A 14542-nucleotide genomic window follows, 5' to 3' on the forward strand; every position below is an offset into this window, starting at 1 on the left:
GATGAAAAAGAAACCGATGCTCATTTGAATCAGTTTCACTTCTGTCCTCAATTATACCTCTTTTTCTACACCAGTAACTGAGTATAGGTTGGTGCTAACATTATGTCCAAGATGTCCAAACCCCCCTCAGCCAACGTCTTCAGGCTCAAACAGGCTGTTTGCAATCTTGGTATTTAATTAAGGAGCTAAGGTGAGCCATACCCACCACATCACACAAGTTGGCCACCTCCACCTCTGTAACATCACTTACCGTTGCCCCTACTTCAGCCCATCAACTGCTTAAACTCTCACACATGTCTTTGTCACCTTTAGACCCAACTGTTCCATTTGTCTTATGGTTGGCCTCCCATCCTTCATTCTCTGTAAACTTTGAATCATTCTAAGTGCTGCCTAACCAATGCTGTCCTCACGCACCTCTGCATTCAAATGAAAATTTTCCCCTTGCTTAAAAAGTAGAAGCTGATTGTGCCCAAATTCCCGCTTATTCCCCCTCCCATATTCCTATTAACCTACAGTGGCCCTTAGCCTGCCACTCCCCCCCCCCCCCCCCCCCCCCCCCCATCACCCATCATCCCCATTGCCTCAATTATAAATTCTCATTCTTGGTGTTTAAATCCTTGCTCTTCCCTATCCTGAAATTCTCTAACCTGTTTCTTGCCTTTTGTGCATCCCCCAATCCCTTCATTTCACCATGGGCGGATGGGCCTTCAGCTGCCTAGGCCCCAGACTCTGAAATTCCCTCCTCAATCTTTCCACCTCTCCTCATTAAAGACTATTCATTTAAAACTCACCAGTTTAACCAAACTTTTAATCACACCATCCATTTTTTCCCTTATGCCCCTAAAAGAGGTTTTTTGCACGAGTAGGTGGTATGTAAAATTCAAATTGTTGGATGAATTTAGTAGAAAATTGGTAAAGGTCAAGCCATCCTCCAGTTCCTGCCAGCATCTATGGATCTCTGATTTTGCCTTCATGAATTTCTCCTGTTGCTCATCAGGCTAAATCTGAAGATGCAGTATCTTGGTGTGCAGTTCACTTAAGCTTGTTACCTCATATTCACTACTTTGGCGAGATTGCTTTTCTTTGTAATTAAATATCGTTTGTTTACACTCCTGCCTTGTCCCTCACTGCAGCTGGAACACTGAGCCTTTCTCTAGAGGGTTGGTTTCTCTGATGCTCTCATCACCTACCTTCAGTTTGCAGCCTCTGACTTTTAGAAGTCTGTAGCCTGTGTCCTTCATCTCGTGTAAAATTCCACTTTGTTAAAACTGTCCCTTTTGCCATTTTCCACTGGCAGCATGTGGCCCTGTGAATTAGTTTTCATATCCCTATTTGAATGATTCTTCACCAGACACACATTCCTGCACATGTCTGAAATTCCTCCATCATTGGCTTGTTGCTTATTCCTCATTCCTGGCACTTTACCATTAGTGCCTGATCTTGTAGTCATTTATTTCTACCCTGTGGAAATAATTGTCAAAGTTGCTTTGCTTTGTTGTTTTCATCGCCCCTTCAAAACCTCATCAGAGTCCTTCTTTGTGCTTTTAATCTCTCCCCTTCTCTGTCACTTCCCAACATCCATTCTTTCCGCTTTGTGAAATGTTTTATTTACATAAGCATTATAGAAATGTTTAGGATCTCAAATTCTATATTATGATTATGTTGTGAAGTGAGATTATGCCTGTATTTCTATAGTATTCACTGCAATATATACGTACAAAACACAAAATAATATGCAAAGATTTATCCCAGTGAGAAAGAAAGACTCTTTGAGAAGGATGTATCATTTGTAGCTAAATAAAGAAGTTAAGAATAGTATCAAATTGAAAGAAATCTTGGTAGGTCCGAAGATTGGTCTGATTTTAAGAACCAGCAAAGGATGACTCGAAAAATAATGACGGAGAAATGAGAGAATGAGAGAAAGCTAGCTAGTAATATAAAAACAAATAACAAGAGTTTCTTCAAGCATTTAAGTAGGAAAAGAGTAACTACAGCTAGTGTTAGTTGTCTAAAGAGTCAGTCTGGGAAAATGATAATGGAAAACAAGGAAATGGCAGAGGTGTTGAACAGGTATTTTGTGTCTCTCTTCACTGTAGAAAACTTAGAAAACTTAAAAGATGCTTGAAAATCAAGAGGTGAAAGAGATGGAGGAACTTAAAACAATCACAATCATCAGGGAAAAGGTCCTGGGAAAATTATTAGGCTTGGAGGCTGACAAGTCTCCAAGACCAGATGGCCTGCATCCTAGGATCTTAAAAGAAGTGGCTGCAGAGATAGTAGAGGCATAGGTTATAGTCTTCCAAAATTCCTTAGGATCCCTGTGGATGGAAAATAGCAAATGTAACACCTTTATTCAAGAAAGCTGGAAACTATAGGCAAGTTAGCGTAACATCTGTCATAGAGAAATTGCTAGAATCCATTAGCAAGGAGGTTATAGCAAGATACTTAGAAAATCATCATGAGGCAATTAAGGATGGGCAATAAATGCTGGCTCAACCAATGATGCCCACATCCCACGAACGAATAAAAAGTATTAGAGTTTTTTGAAGTAAGATAAAGGGGAATCTGTAGATGTGGTGCACTTGGATATCAAAAAGGCATTTTATAAGGTGCCACATCACTACAAGATAACACAAGAGTTCATGGTGCAGGGTAACATATTAGCATATTATTAGGATGAAGGATTTATTAGCTAACAGGAAGTAGAGAGTAGGGATGAGTTTTTTCAGGTTGGTAAGCTGTAACTAGTGAAGTGCCACAGGGATCAGGGTTTCAACTATTTACAGTCTATATCAATAACTTGGATGAAAGAATTGAATGTGTGGTAGCTAAATTTGTCAATGACACCAAGATAGCTAGGAAGGTAAGTTGTCAAGTTGAGTTAAAGTCTACAAAGGGGTACTGATAGGTTAAAAAATTAGCAAATGGAGTATAATGTGGGAAAATGTGAACTTGTCCACTTAGGCAGGGAGAGTGGAAAAGCAATAGTATATTAAGAGAGAATGCAGAAGTTGGTAGTACAGAGGGGTTTGGGTGTCCTAGTACATGAATCACAAAAAGCAGTTACAGCAAGTGATTAGGAAGGAAAATGGAATGTTGTCATTCATTGAAAGGGGAATGTAATGTAAAAGTAGGGAAGTTTTACTGGGTGTTGGTGAGACCACACCTGGAGTATTCCTTATTTGAAAACAGATATAATTGCATTAGAAGCAGTACAGAGAAGGTTCACTCAGCTCATTCCTGCAATGAAGGGCTTATCATTTGAATGGTTGAACAGGTTGGGCCTATACCCATTGGAGTTTAGGAGAACAAGAGGTAATCTCGTTGAAACGGTTAAGATCCTAAGGGGACTAGGCTGGATACCAGGAGTTTGTTTCCTCTTGTTGGAGAAATTAGAAATCGGATACGTAATTTAAACAAAAGAGGCCTCCCTTTTAGGACAGGGATGAGGAGAACTTTTTTCTCTCGGGGTCTTTAGTCTGTGGAATTCTCTTCCCTAGAAGGCCATTAACGCTGGGTCATTGAATTTATTCAAGGCTGAGTTAGATAGATTTTTGATAGACGGGGAGTTGAGGGTTATGGGGGGCAGATGGAAAGTGGAATTGAGATCACAATCAGATCAGCCAGTGGCGGAGCAGGATCAGAGTGCCCAATGGTCTACTCCTGCTCCTAAGTCCTATGGAAGTCTTTCACTCACAACAACAGTACAAGCTGTGTAAGGCTTGTTTCCGATATCTGTTCTCAACTGGATTATAGAGAGATCGGAAAAACAGTCAAAGGGCGTTGACCCCTATCCACCTTGCACATATCATGGTACAGCGTAATTAGTTCAAGGGAAAGAACCCAGGGCACATTCCCATTGAAGCCTTGCAGTAATCAAGAGAAAATCAGTTTTATTTATGTTGTTAAAAATAAATACTTAAAACAAATGCGCCTTACTGAAATATATGTATGCTTTATGGTGCACCTGACAAAGAACGCAACATAAGAAATCGATCCTGGAATAGTGTGTTGATTGGTTGGCAAGTGAACACTGGTAGAGGTGTTGCCATGGGGTGATAATAAATGATAGCCATTTGCTGGTTCATTCCTCAGAGCAATGCCTTGACCACTCAGAGTCAAGCTGCCTGGTTTAAAATTTCAAACAATGCTTGGCAGTTAACTGTCAAGTCAACATTAACTACTGCATTCTCCATGGCAACGCCGCTACCCAATCAGTGTCCACCTGCCAACCAATCAGTACTTTCTTCTCATACAGTAACCCTAATATTGGTATTTTTACGATTGTCCTGATGAGTGCAAGAAGAAAATCTTCGACAAAATGTCTTCTTTCAGCAATGTACAAATTCTGTTCTACCAAACGACTATTTATATGTGCAATACCTTTGAAGATTAATTAGTACAGATACTCCTTTCTCAAAGGCATAACCTATTGTCAATGTGTACAGCTCTCCAGCACAAGTGAGTGTCCAGGTGTCAAAAGTGAGTGTCCAGGTGTTAAGTTTTGATGGGCTATTCAATTGCTGAGAGAGCTGTTAAATTTGAGCATATTTTCCTTTAACTACAAGAGGTGGTTTGGGGTGCCATCTGACTTTCCATCAGTGATTTTTTTGGAATCATTCTCAAACAACCATCTTTCTCTATAATGTATAGATTCAGGCTTTCTGGTGATTGGTGCAGATTATTCTTCAATAAGCTTTGCCGTATATGTCCAGCAGATCTGTGTTATGTTTCAATGGTGCAGAGTGTACCGTTGCCAGGCATAATAGTGAACGACAGCACCTCAATTCAATGTTAATGGATCTTCTGTGACATTGCTGCAAACCGTATTGGATCTGGAGTCCAAGTCTAATGTTTAGTTGCAAGTCTTTTGTTCTTTTTAAAACCTTGCTTCAGGTATATCCAGTGGACGAATGGTCTGTAGGTGCTGAGATTATCAGGGGCTACTCATTTTTTAAAGATTTCTCCAGGTTGGCTGTTGCTTGGCTCCTCCCTTTTTGTTATCTCAAGTTGAGACATAACAGAAAATAATTGGAATCATTTAGTCCTACTATGTTGCTGACAGGAAGCCTGAGGAAAGAGTTTTTGAGGTGGATATGATGCTGTTTGGAAGCGGGTAAATTTGTTTATTATTTTGGAACAATCCTATTGCCCCTGAAGCCTATTTTCCTCTGTTCTATGCCTGTTTATTTACTTGATTGGTTTATGGCAGGCCCATTTCCCAATACTTGACCGAATTAGTTCGGGGAGCATTTAAGTAAGTTGTAGCTAGTCCACTCTTCCCCATACCCCACAAAGACAATTTGACCTATTTAGTTCTGATTTATTGAATTCATAATTTGTAGCTAGATGGGCCCCTCAAAATCTTATTGCACGTATTTAGGGTGTATGCATTTATCTAACTTGTGGTTGACATGCTTTTTCTGAAGGCCCTGGTCAATTTGTCTAGACGCAATTAATTTCTTAATTCATGGCTAGTCTATTCCCTAAAATCCAGTTGTATTTGTTCAGGCTGAATTATATTTACTTAGATCCCAGCTGGTCTAATCCTACTTGAAGCCTGATTCAGTTTGTGGAAGATATAGTCATTTATTTAATTCCTGGCTGGTTCTCTTTCTTTCCACCCCTCCTTCCAAGCCTAAGTGAATATATGAATTATACTTATTTATCTACCGACGGGTGTACTCCCATGAAAGCCCATGTGAATGTCCTTCGGCCGCATCTATTTATTTAATTCCCATTCACTTAATTCCTGCCTGAAGTCTGATTCCTTGCTTTGAAGGCTGCATTTACTTATCTAACTAATTCATGGCTACTGCTGCTCACAAAACCCAATTCCTTCTTTTGAGGTCACATTGGTCTGAAAAAAGTTTTGTTAATTTTTAATGCGGTATGAAATACTTGATTTTTAATGGCAGCAACTTGTAGTGGGCATAGCCAAGACAGTTTGAGGCTCAACAGCACTAATAATAGCAAAAGTACTTAAAGGAAAGTATAATAATTAGAATACTTCAGTACTTCTGGTTATAAGGTGGTATGACAGAATCATGAAAATATTCAAGTTCTACAAAAAGTGCACACGATTGTAAAAGTTTTTAAATATTTTTCCTGTAATGTTGTTCATGGTGAGGTGGAGATTTTATATAAGGGTATTATGTCATGTAATATTACGAGAGCACTGACCTATCGGCATGGGAGTGGGATGGAGGCAAGGGCCTCCTTTTGGAACAATTTACGAACTTTCAAATCCTTGTAGGATAGGAGGACCCACCAATTCATACTTATGCACACATTGCACACTGAAAAGCTGCACCTGCACCTCCTGCTGCTCAGTATACTGAAGTGGGTGAAAACTTTGCTCAACTATTGTGAGAGAAAACTTTCGAGCCAAACCCAGATGTTTACCATGTTCAATCATATTGTGAAATATACTTTTATTTAAACACTTAATTTTGACATTAGAAATTTGGAACCATACAAGTTTACAGCACAGGAAAAGGCTATTTGGCCCAATACTAATCCCACTGTCCCTTGTTATCCCCATAGCCAGTGTGTTGCTCTGCTTCAAACATTTTCCCTTCAACAATGTAACGATTGTTTTCTCAACTTCTCCCAGTGATAAAGCATCCTGTGTTCCAACAACCTTCTATGTAAAGAACTTTCACCTAGCCCCTCTCCTTATTTCTTAGTGGCAATTTTAAATTGATGAATGCTTGTCACTGATTCCCCAACCAGAGGAAAAAGTTTCTTTATTCTCTCTATCAAACCCTTCATAACTTTAAAATCTATAATAATATATTGATTTTGTTTGTCTAGACTATTTTGATTGGCCAGTTTAAGGGTGTATCTGTTGTTGGGTTTATTTAGTGGATGATGCCTGCTGCACCACCTGCGCAATGATCGTTGGTTAATTAGATATTTTACAATTTTATTGTTTAAAAAAAAAACTGAGTAGACTTGAGTATAACAATTTTTTGATCTATCACGATGCACTTGCAGTAAGGTGCGAGGTCCTCTGTTTATGGTTATTGGGTGGGAGGAGATGGTGCACATTCACCACCCTTGTGAGGTGTCAGCTGTGGCTCAGTTCATAGCACCCTCGCCTTTGAATCAGAGGGTTGTGGGTTCATGTCCCACTCCCGGAAACCAAGAACTGTGATTGTACTCGAAAGAGTTGCAATCTGTGACTGTTGATAACTCAAAAGAGTTTCACCACCCTTGTCATGAACCACTAGGTAGCCAATTTTTTTTTGAACAAAAATTTTTGAAGGAAGATTCCTGGGCACATTTTGGGGAGCTTTAGGGGATGGAAAATTGGGAGATTCAATTGAAATACCAGAGAATTGATTTTCTGGGGAGCCAAATTGTGTTTATTTCCAATTTGGCAAAAGCATTGATGTATTCAATACAGCTTATTATTCGAAAGCTATTCTTTACGCTAAAAATGAGAAATATTTTAGAAAAGCTGTCAGGTGAATTAAAAGAATACATCAGAGTCAACTCTATAGACGAAGATGATGATACCAGTCTGTGACCTTCAGTCTAATTCCAATGGGTATGGCACTGCACCAAGAGGAGGGAGCGAAACTTGAATCCTAAATAAGGATATTGTCATGGAGCAAGATTTATAGTTAACAAGCTGTTTTCTTGGATTGTGGATAGATGCTGAAATTATAACTGGTAGATTTCAAGGAAATTGTTTATTTGTCAAATAATATTGAGTTCAACAGATGTAAACCTGCCTTTTCAACTCAGGAGAAAACAGCTTCCAATTAGATTTCATATTCTTATAATGATGATGAAGTCAGAAACTTTGTCAGGAATCTGGCCATGTGTTTATATTACTAGGCCTGTTTTTACACATGGACAGCATTATGTAGCTTTTTCCAGGGTGAGAAGTGTTTCTGCTAAAGTCTTTAGTGATAGAAGAACTAGAAATCTTGTGTTTGAAGAAGTACAGTTGCAATTAAGATACTAATTTGACCACCAGTGTTTTGTGGTTCTCTGCTAGCATTGGAGGGTTGGCAGGAGAAGGACAGAATGTCTTGGAATGGAGAATGCATGCAAGAGATGGTATGGGAAGGATGGAATGGCATGGAATGGGGCTGGTGTAGGAGAGAGGGGATGACATCAGAGTGGTGGTATGAGAAGGATGAATGGCTTGATGGGGATGGCAAGGGAAGGAGGGGGTTGCATGGTTACATATGAAAACCTCCTGCAAACTTGAAAATGACCTGTTTATTCCTACTCTGATTTCTGTCTGTTAACCAGTCCTCCTTCTAATGTATTATCCCCAATTCCATGAGCCTTAATTTTCTGTAATATCATCTTGTGCGGCACCTTACTGAGTACTTTTTAAAAATCTAAATGCACGACATCCAATGGTTCCTCCTTATCCACTCTACTAGTTATACCCTCAAAAAAACTAAAATTTGTCAAACACGATTTCTCTTGTATAAATCTGTGTTGACTGTGCATAATCATATTAAAATTCTCTAAGTGTCATCTTATTATATCCCTTATGATAGATTCTAGTATTTTTCCTACAACTGATGTCAGACTAACTGATATATAGTTTCCCGTTTTTTGTCTCCCCTGTCTTCCGATCCGTGGGGAAAATTCTGGAATCTAGGGAATTCTGGAAGATCAAAATCAATTCACTGTCTCTACTTTTTTTGAAGAATGCTAAGAGTGTATGCCATCAGTTCCATGGTTGCTACTTTGATTTGGTGGGTGGGGCCTGGCTCTCACAGAGGCACATGGGATGCCTGGAGGAATGGTGCACGTGACATATGTGCGGCTGTGAATAGTTGATGTATTGCTGTCTGCATGCAAAGGTGGAACCACTTTGACAGTTGTTGGTTGGTTTTTAAAAGCTGGGGCGAAAATCAACGAGAAGCACAGGATTAGTCATTTCTTCTCAATCCCCTCCTGTGGTAATGTATGGTAGCTGGAAGGTGAGTTTGTGTGAGCGTTACATAGTAGTAGCTGCTGAGGTAATTCTGAGATGGCCAGCAGCCCTGCACTAGCTGCAGTCATCAGTCAGGATTGCAGCAAAACTGACCTGGGAAGATAGACCCTTCACTGCCCTGCACCCCCCGCCCCACCCACCCAATGTGGTACTGTTATTCAAGAAGGGAGGAAGGGATAAACCAGGGAACTACTGGCCAGTCAGTCTAACCTCAGTGGTGGGGAAACTATTGAAAGCAATTCTGAGGGACAGAATTAATCTACACTTGGAGAGGCAGGGAACAATCAAGGACAGTCAGCATGGTTTTGTTAAGGGGAGGTCATGTCTGACCAATTTGATTGAATTTTTCGAAGAGGTGACCAGGTGTGTAGATGAGGGCAACGCGTTTGACGTAGTCTACTTGGACTTCAGCAAAACGTTTGATAAGTTCCTGCGTGGGAGGCTGATAACGAGGGTAAGAGCTCATGGGATCCAAGGCAATTTGGCAAATTGGATCCAGAATTGGCTGAGTGGCAGGAAGCAGAGGGTGATGGTCGAGGGGTGTTTTTGTGACTGGATGCCTGTGTCCAGTGGGGTTCTACAGGAATCGGTGTTGGGTCCCCTGCTGATTGTGGTATATATAAACGATTTAGACTTGAATGTAGGAGGATTGATCAGTAAGTTCGCGGATGACACGAAAATTGGTGGGGTGGTAAATAGTGAGGAGGATAGCCTTAGATTACAGGAGGATATAGAAGGGCTGGTCAGATGGGTCTGATCAGTGGCAAATGGAATTTAATCCAGATAAGTGTGAGGTGATGCACTTGGGCAGGACAAACAAGGCATGGGAATACACGATGAATGGAAGGACCCTGGAAAGTACCGAGGAGCAGAGGGACCTTGGTGTACATGCCCACCTGTCCCTTAAGGTAGCGGGACAGGTAGATAAGGTGGTTAAGAAGGCATATGGGATACTTGCCTTTATTAGCTGAGGCATTGAATATAAGAGCAGGGATTTTATGCTGGAACTGTATAAAACGCTGGTTAAACTACAGCTAGAGTAATGCGTGCAGTTCTGGAATCTGCATTATAGGAAAGATGTGATTGCACTAGAGAGAGTGCAGAGGAGATTTACCAGGAAGTTGCCTGGGCTGGAGAGTTTTAGTTATGAGGAGAGATTGGATAGACTGGGGTTATTTTAGGCCTGTGTGAAGACTGGATGTGTGGGTAAGATATTCAAAGGATGCTAAATGTTATGAAACCATGCAGGTTTAATTTAAATGGATAAGTCATGGCAGGAGCGCTCAACACCGTGGTGTACTCCTCGTGCCCCATGTGGGAAGCTGGAGACATTTCCAGGTGGTCATAATCAGGGGAACAGATAGGTGCAGCTGTGGCCGTCAATGTGATTCCAGGATGGTATGTCCAGGGAGGGCAACATACCGTCCTGGAGTCACGTTGATGGCCACAGCAGCGCCTATCTGTTCCTCTGACTGTAGAATCTCCTATTACCATTGCTCTTCCTCCCCTCCTGTACAGACAGGCTGCTTGTGGTGCCAGAAGCTTGGCTTTGTCCGCACTCCCTGGAGGAACCAGCGCCCTCATCAGCCTCCAAAACGGAATACTGATTTGTGAGCGGGACCCCAGGGGACTCCTGAACTACCTGCCTGTTTCTCTTGGACTGCCTGGTGGTCACTAATTCCCTTCCTTCCTCAAGTCCCTTCATTTGCGGTGTGACCACCTCTCTAAACGTGCTATCCACGATGCTCTCAGACTCGCGGATGCTCCAATGTCCCCAGCCGCTGTTCCAGCTCTGAAACCTGAACTTCCAGGAGCTGCAGCTGGACACACTTCCTGCACACATGCTGGTCCCGGGCACTCGGGGAGAGAGACTGCAAGGTTCTTAAGCAAATTGATATAGGGCGTGACAAGGTATTGGAGGTGTTGGCAGGCTTAAAAGTGGACAAATCTCCAGATCCAGATGATTTGTGTCCCAGACTGCTGAGGGAGACAAGGGAGGAGATCACAGGGGCTCTGACCCAAATTTTTAATTCCTCTCTGGCCACGGGGGAGGTGCCAGAGGACTGGAGAATAGCTAATGTGGTTCCGCTATTTAAGAAGGGTTGTAGAGATAAGCCAGGGAACTACAGGCCAGTGAGTCTCACGTCAGTGGTAGGGAAACTATTGGAGAAAGTTCTGAAGGAGAGTATCTATCTCCACTTGGAGAGGCAAGGTTTGATCAGGGATAGTCAGCATGGCTTTGTCAGAGGGAGGTCATACCTAACAAATTTGATTGAATTTTTTGAGGAGGTGACCAGGTGTGTAGAAGAGGGTAGTGCAGTTGATGTAGTTTGTATGGATTTCAACAAAGCCTTTGACAAGGACCCACATGGGAGACTTATAAAGAAGGCAAATGCACATGGGATACAGGGTAATTTGATAAGGTGGATTCAAAATTGGCTTAGTTGTAGGAGGCAGAGGATGCTTTAGTGACTGGAAGCCAGTGTCCAGTGGCGTACCACAGGGATCTGTGCTGGGTCCCCTATTATTTGTCATTTATATAAGCGACATAGATGACTGTGTGGGGGGTAGGATTAGTAAGTTTGCGGATGACGCAAAAATTGGCCAGGTGGTTAACAGTGAGGTTGAGTGTCTTGGGCTACAGGAAGACATAGACGGGATGGTCAAATGGGCAGATAAGTGGCAGATGGAATTTAACCCTGAAAAGTGTGAGGTGATACACTTTGGAAGGAGTAATTTGACAGGGAAGTATTCAATGAACGGCATGGCACAGGGAAGTTCTGAGGAACAGAGGGACCTTGGCATGTGTGTCCATAGATCTCTGAAGGCGGAGGGGCATGTTAGTCGGGTGCTGAAAAAGGCATATGGGACACTTGCCTTTATCAATCAAGGCATAGATTACAAAAGTAGGGAGGTCATGTTGTAGTTGTATAGAACCTTGGTGAGGCCACAGCTGGAGTACTGTGTGCAGTTCTGGTCACCACATTATAGGAAGGATGTGATTTCACTGGAGGGGGTGCAGAGGAGATTCACCAGGATGTTGCCTGGGATGAAACATTTAAGTTATGAAGAGAGGTTGGATAGACTTGGGTTGTTTTCGTTGGAGCAGAGAAGACTGAGGGGCGACCTGATCGAAGTGTACAAAATTATGAGGGGCATGGACAGGGTGGATAGGGAGCAGCTGTTCCCCTTAGTTGAAGGGTCAGTCACAAGGGGGCATAAGTTCAAGGTGAGGGGCAGGAGGTTTAGGGGGGATGTGAGGAAAAACTTTTTTACCCAGATGGTGGTGACGTTCTGGAATGCACTGCCTGGGAGGGTGGTGGAAGCGGGTTGCCTCACATCCATCCTTTAAAAAGTACTTGGATGAGAACTTGGCACATCATAACATTCAAGGCTATGGGCCAATTGCTGGTAAATGGGATTAGGTAGGTAGGTAAGTCAGGTGTTTCTCACATGTTGGTGCAGACTCGACGGGCCGAAGGGCTTCTTCTGCAATGTGATTCTCTGATTCATACCAACAATATGAGTCATTGTCTTCAGGAGGGAATGTGTAAAGAAGAAGATTGGTGTGAAAATCCTAAATAAATGTGTCAATGCTCCAGTTAAGACTGAACTGGTGTTTTATAAAGGTTCACCATAACTTCTTTACTTTTGTATTCTGTGCCCCTATTTATAAAGCCTGTATGCCTTATTAACCACTTTCTCAACCTAGTGCACATACACCCCCAGGTCCTCAGTTCCTGCACCCCCTTTAGATTTGAATCCTTTATATTGTCTCCCCTCTTACTAAAATGTCTCACTTCACATTTCTCTGCACTTCATTTCATCTGCCATGTTTTTGCCCATTCCACCAGCCTGCCTATGGCCTTTTGAAAGTCCATCACTATCCTCCTCGCAGTTCACAATGCTTCCAACTTTTAAAATTGTGCCCTCTGTACCCAAGTCTAGATCAATAATGCAGATCAAGAAAAGCAGTGGTCCTCGTACTGACCCCTGTGGAACCCCATTGTATACTTTCCATCAGTCTGGAAAAAAACATTTACCATTTCTCTTTCTTTCCTGACACTGGCCAACTTCCAAGTTGCCATTGTCCCTTTTATTCCATGGGATAACTTTGCTGACAATTTTGGCACTTCATCCAACAGTTTTTGAAAATCCATGTTGTGGTCGTGTGTTACAGTTCACTTGGGCCATCCGAGTTGCTGTGGCAGCATGCATGATGTAGTCTGGAACGATGGTAGAGGCTCCAATGTTCTTTCCACCACATGGCTGACCAGGAATGTCTCCTGCTCTTACCACCTGCCATTGGCATGTGAGTGCGACTTGAACCCAGAGCTTCTGCCTCAGAGGCGGGGGTGCTACCTACTGCACCACAAGACATTCTGAAAGTCCATGTAAACCGCATCAACTGCATCATCAACCTCCACTATAAACTCATTGAAAACACAAATAAAATTGATTAAACATTATTTGCCTTTAACAAATCCATATTAGTTTTCCTTAATTCACACTTGCTCAAATGACTGTTAATTTTGTTTCGGGTTATAGTTTCCAAAAGCTTTCCCACCACAGACGTTAAACTGACTGGTCTGTCGTTGCTGGGCTTATCCTTACACTGTTGTTCAAAAAAGGATGTAACATTTAAATTCTCACGTCCTCATGCACCATCCCTGTAGCTAAGGAGAATTGGAAAATTATGGCTAGTGCCTGTACAATTTCCACCTTTACTTCCCTCAGTACTCTTGTATGCATCTCACCGGACCTGGTGACTTTTGCTACAGCCAGCCTTTAACACTCCCTCGATCAATTTTAGTCCATGCGATGTCTCAACCAGCTCCTCTTTCACTGAATTTGACAACATCTTCTTCCTTGGTGAAGACAAAGACAAAATACTCAATTAATACCTCAACCAAGCCCTTTGCCTCCATGTATAAATCCCCTTGTAAGCCCTTAATTGGCCCCAACCCCTCCTCCTACTACTTTTTTACTATTTATTATTTAAGTAGCAAAATACCCCAAGCTACTTAAGCAGAGACGAAATTAATGCTAGAAGTTGGAAGGGATTGCCAAAAGTATGTTTAAAAAAAAATCTTCAAAAATAAGATTGATGTGGAGTGGGTTGCATTTGGGAGGACCAAAGTGGGCTGAAGGCTGTAGCACATATGTTGGAGTAAGAGGAGGAATGAAGCAGCAGATTTAGAGAACTGAAAGGTGCAGAGAGGAGGGATGGGCATAGAAGTAAATAGCAGCTTCTGCAAAAAGCAGGGTGCAATCTTTTTAATTATATGAACAACATGGAAATAGATGTTGGGGGAGATAACAGAAGAATGACAAAAATGCTTGTGCATGAAACAAATACTGCAAATCCATTCTTGCTTTTCAGACAAAATATGTTTTGTAAATAACTGAGGGTTTTTGGGAAGTGAGAATAAAATTATTTGCAAGCCTAGCTTTGTAAAATGGTAGGTAGGTATGAATATTATTTGAGATTTGTATCTTCCATCATTTAAATTAGTAAATTATCAGTCATGTGGTACTCAGTTTATTTACTGCATTATACTGATGGAGGTT

General features: G+C 41.8%; 1 protein-coding gene across 4 annotated transcripts in view; it reads left to right on the plus strand.

Annotated features, from left to right (window-relative positions):
* prkcz (protein kinase C, zeta) overlaps nt 1-14542 on the plus strand; it is a 555970-nt gene that overhangs the window by 152827 nt on the left and 388601 nt on the right. The gene's annotated exons all lie outside the window — the stretch shown is intronic.

The sequence above is a fragment of the Cetorhinus maximus genome, chromosome 15, assembly GCF_964194155.1.
Source record: "Cetorhinus maximus chromosome 15, sCetMax3.hap1.1, whole genome shotgun sequence".
NCBI lineage: Eukaryota > Metazoa > Chordata > Chondrichthyes > Lamniformes > Cetorhinidae > Cetorhinus > Cetorhinus maximus.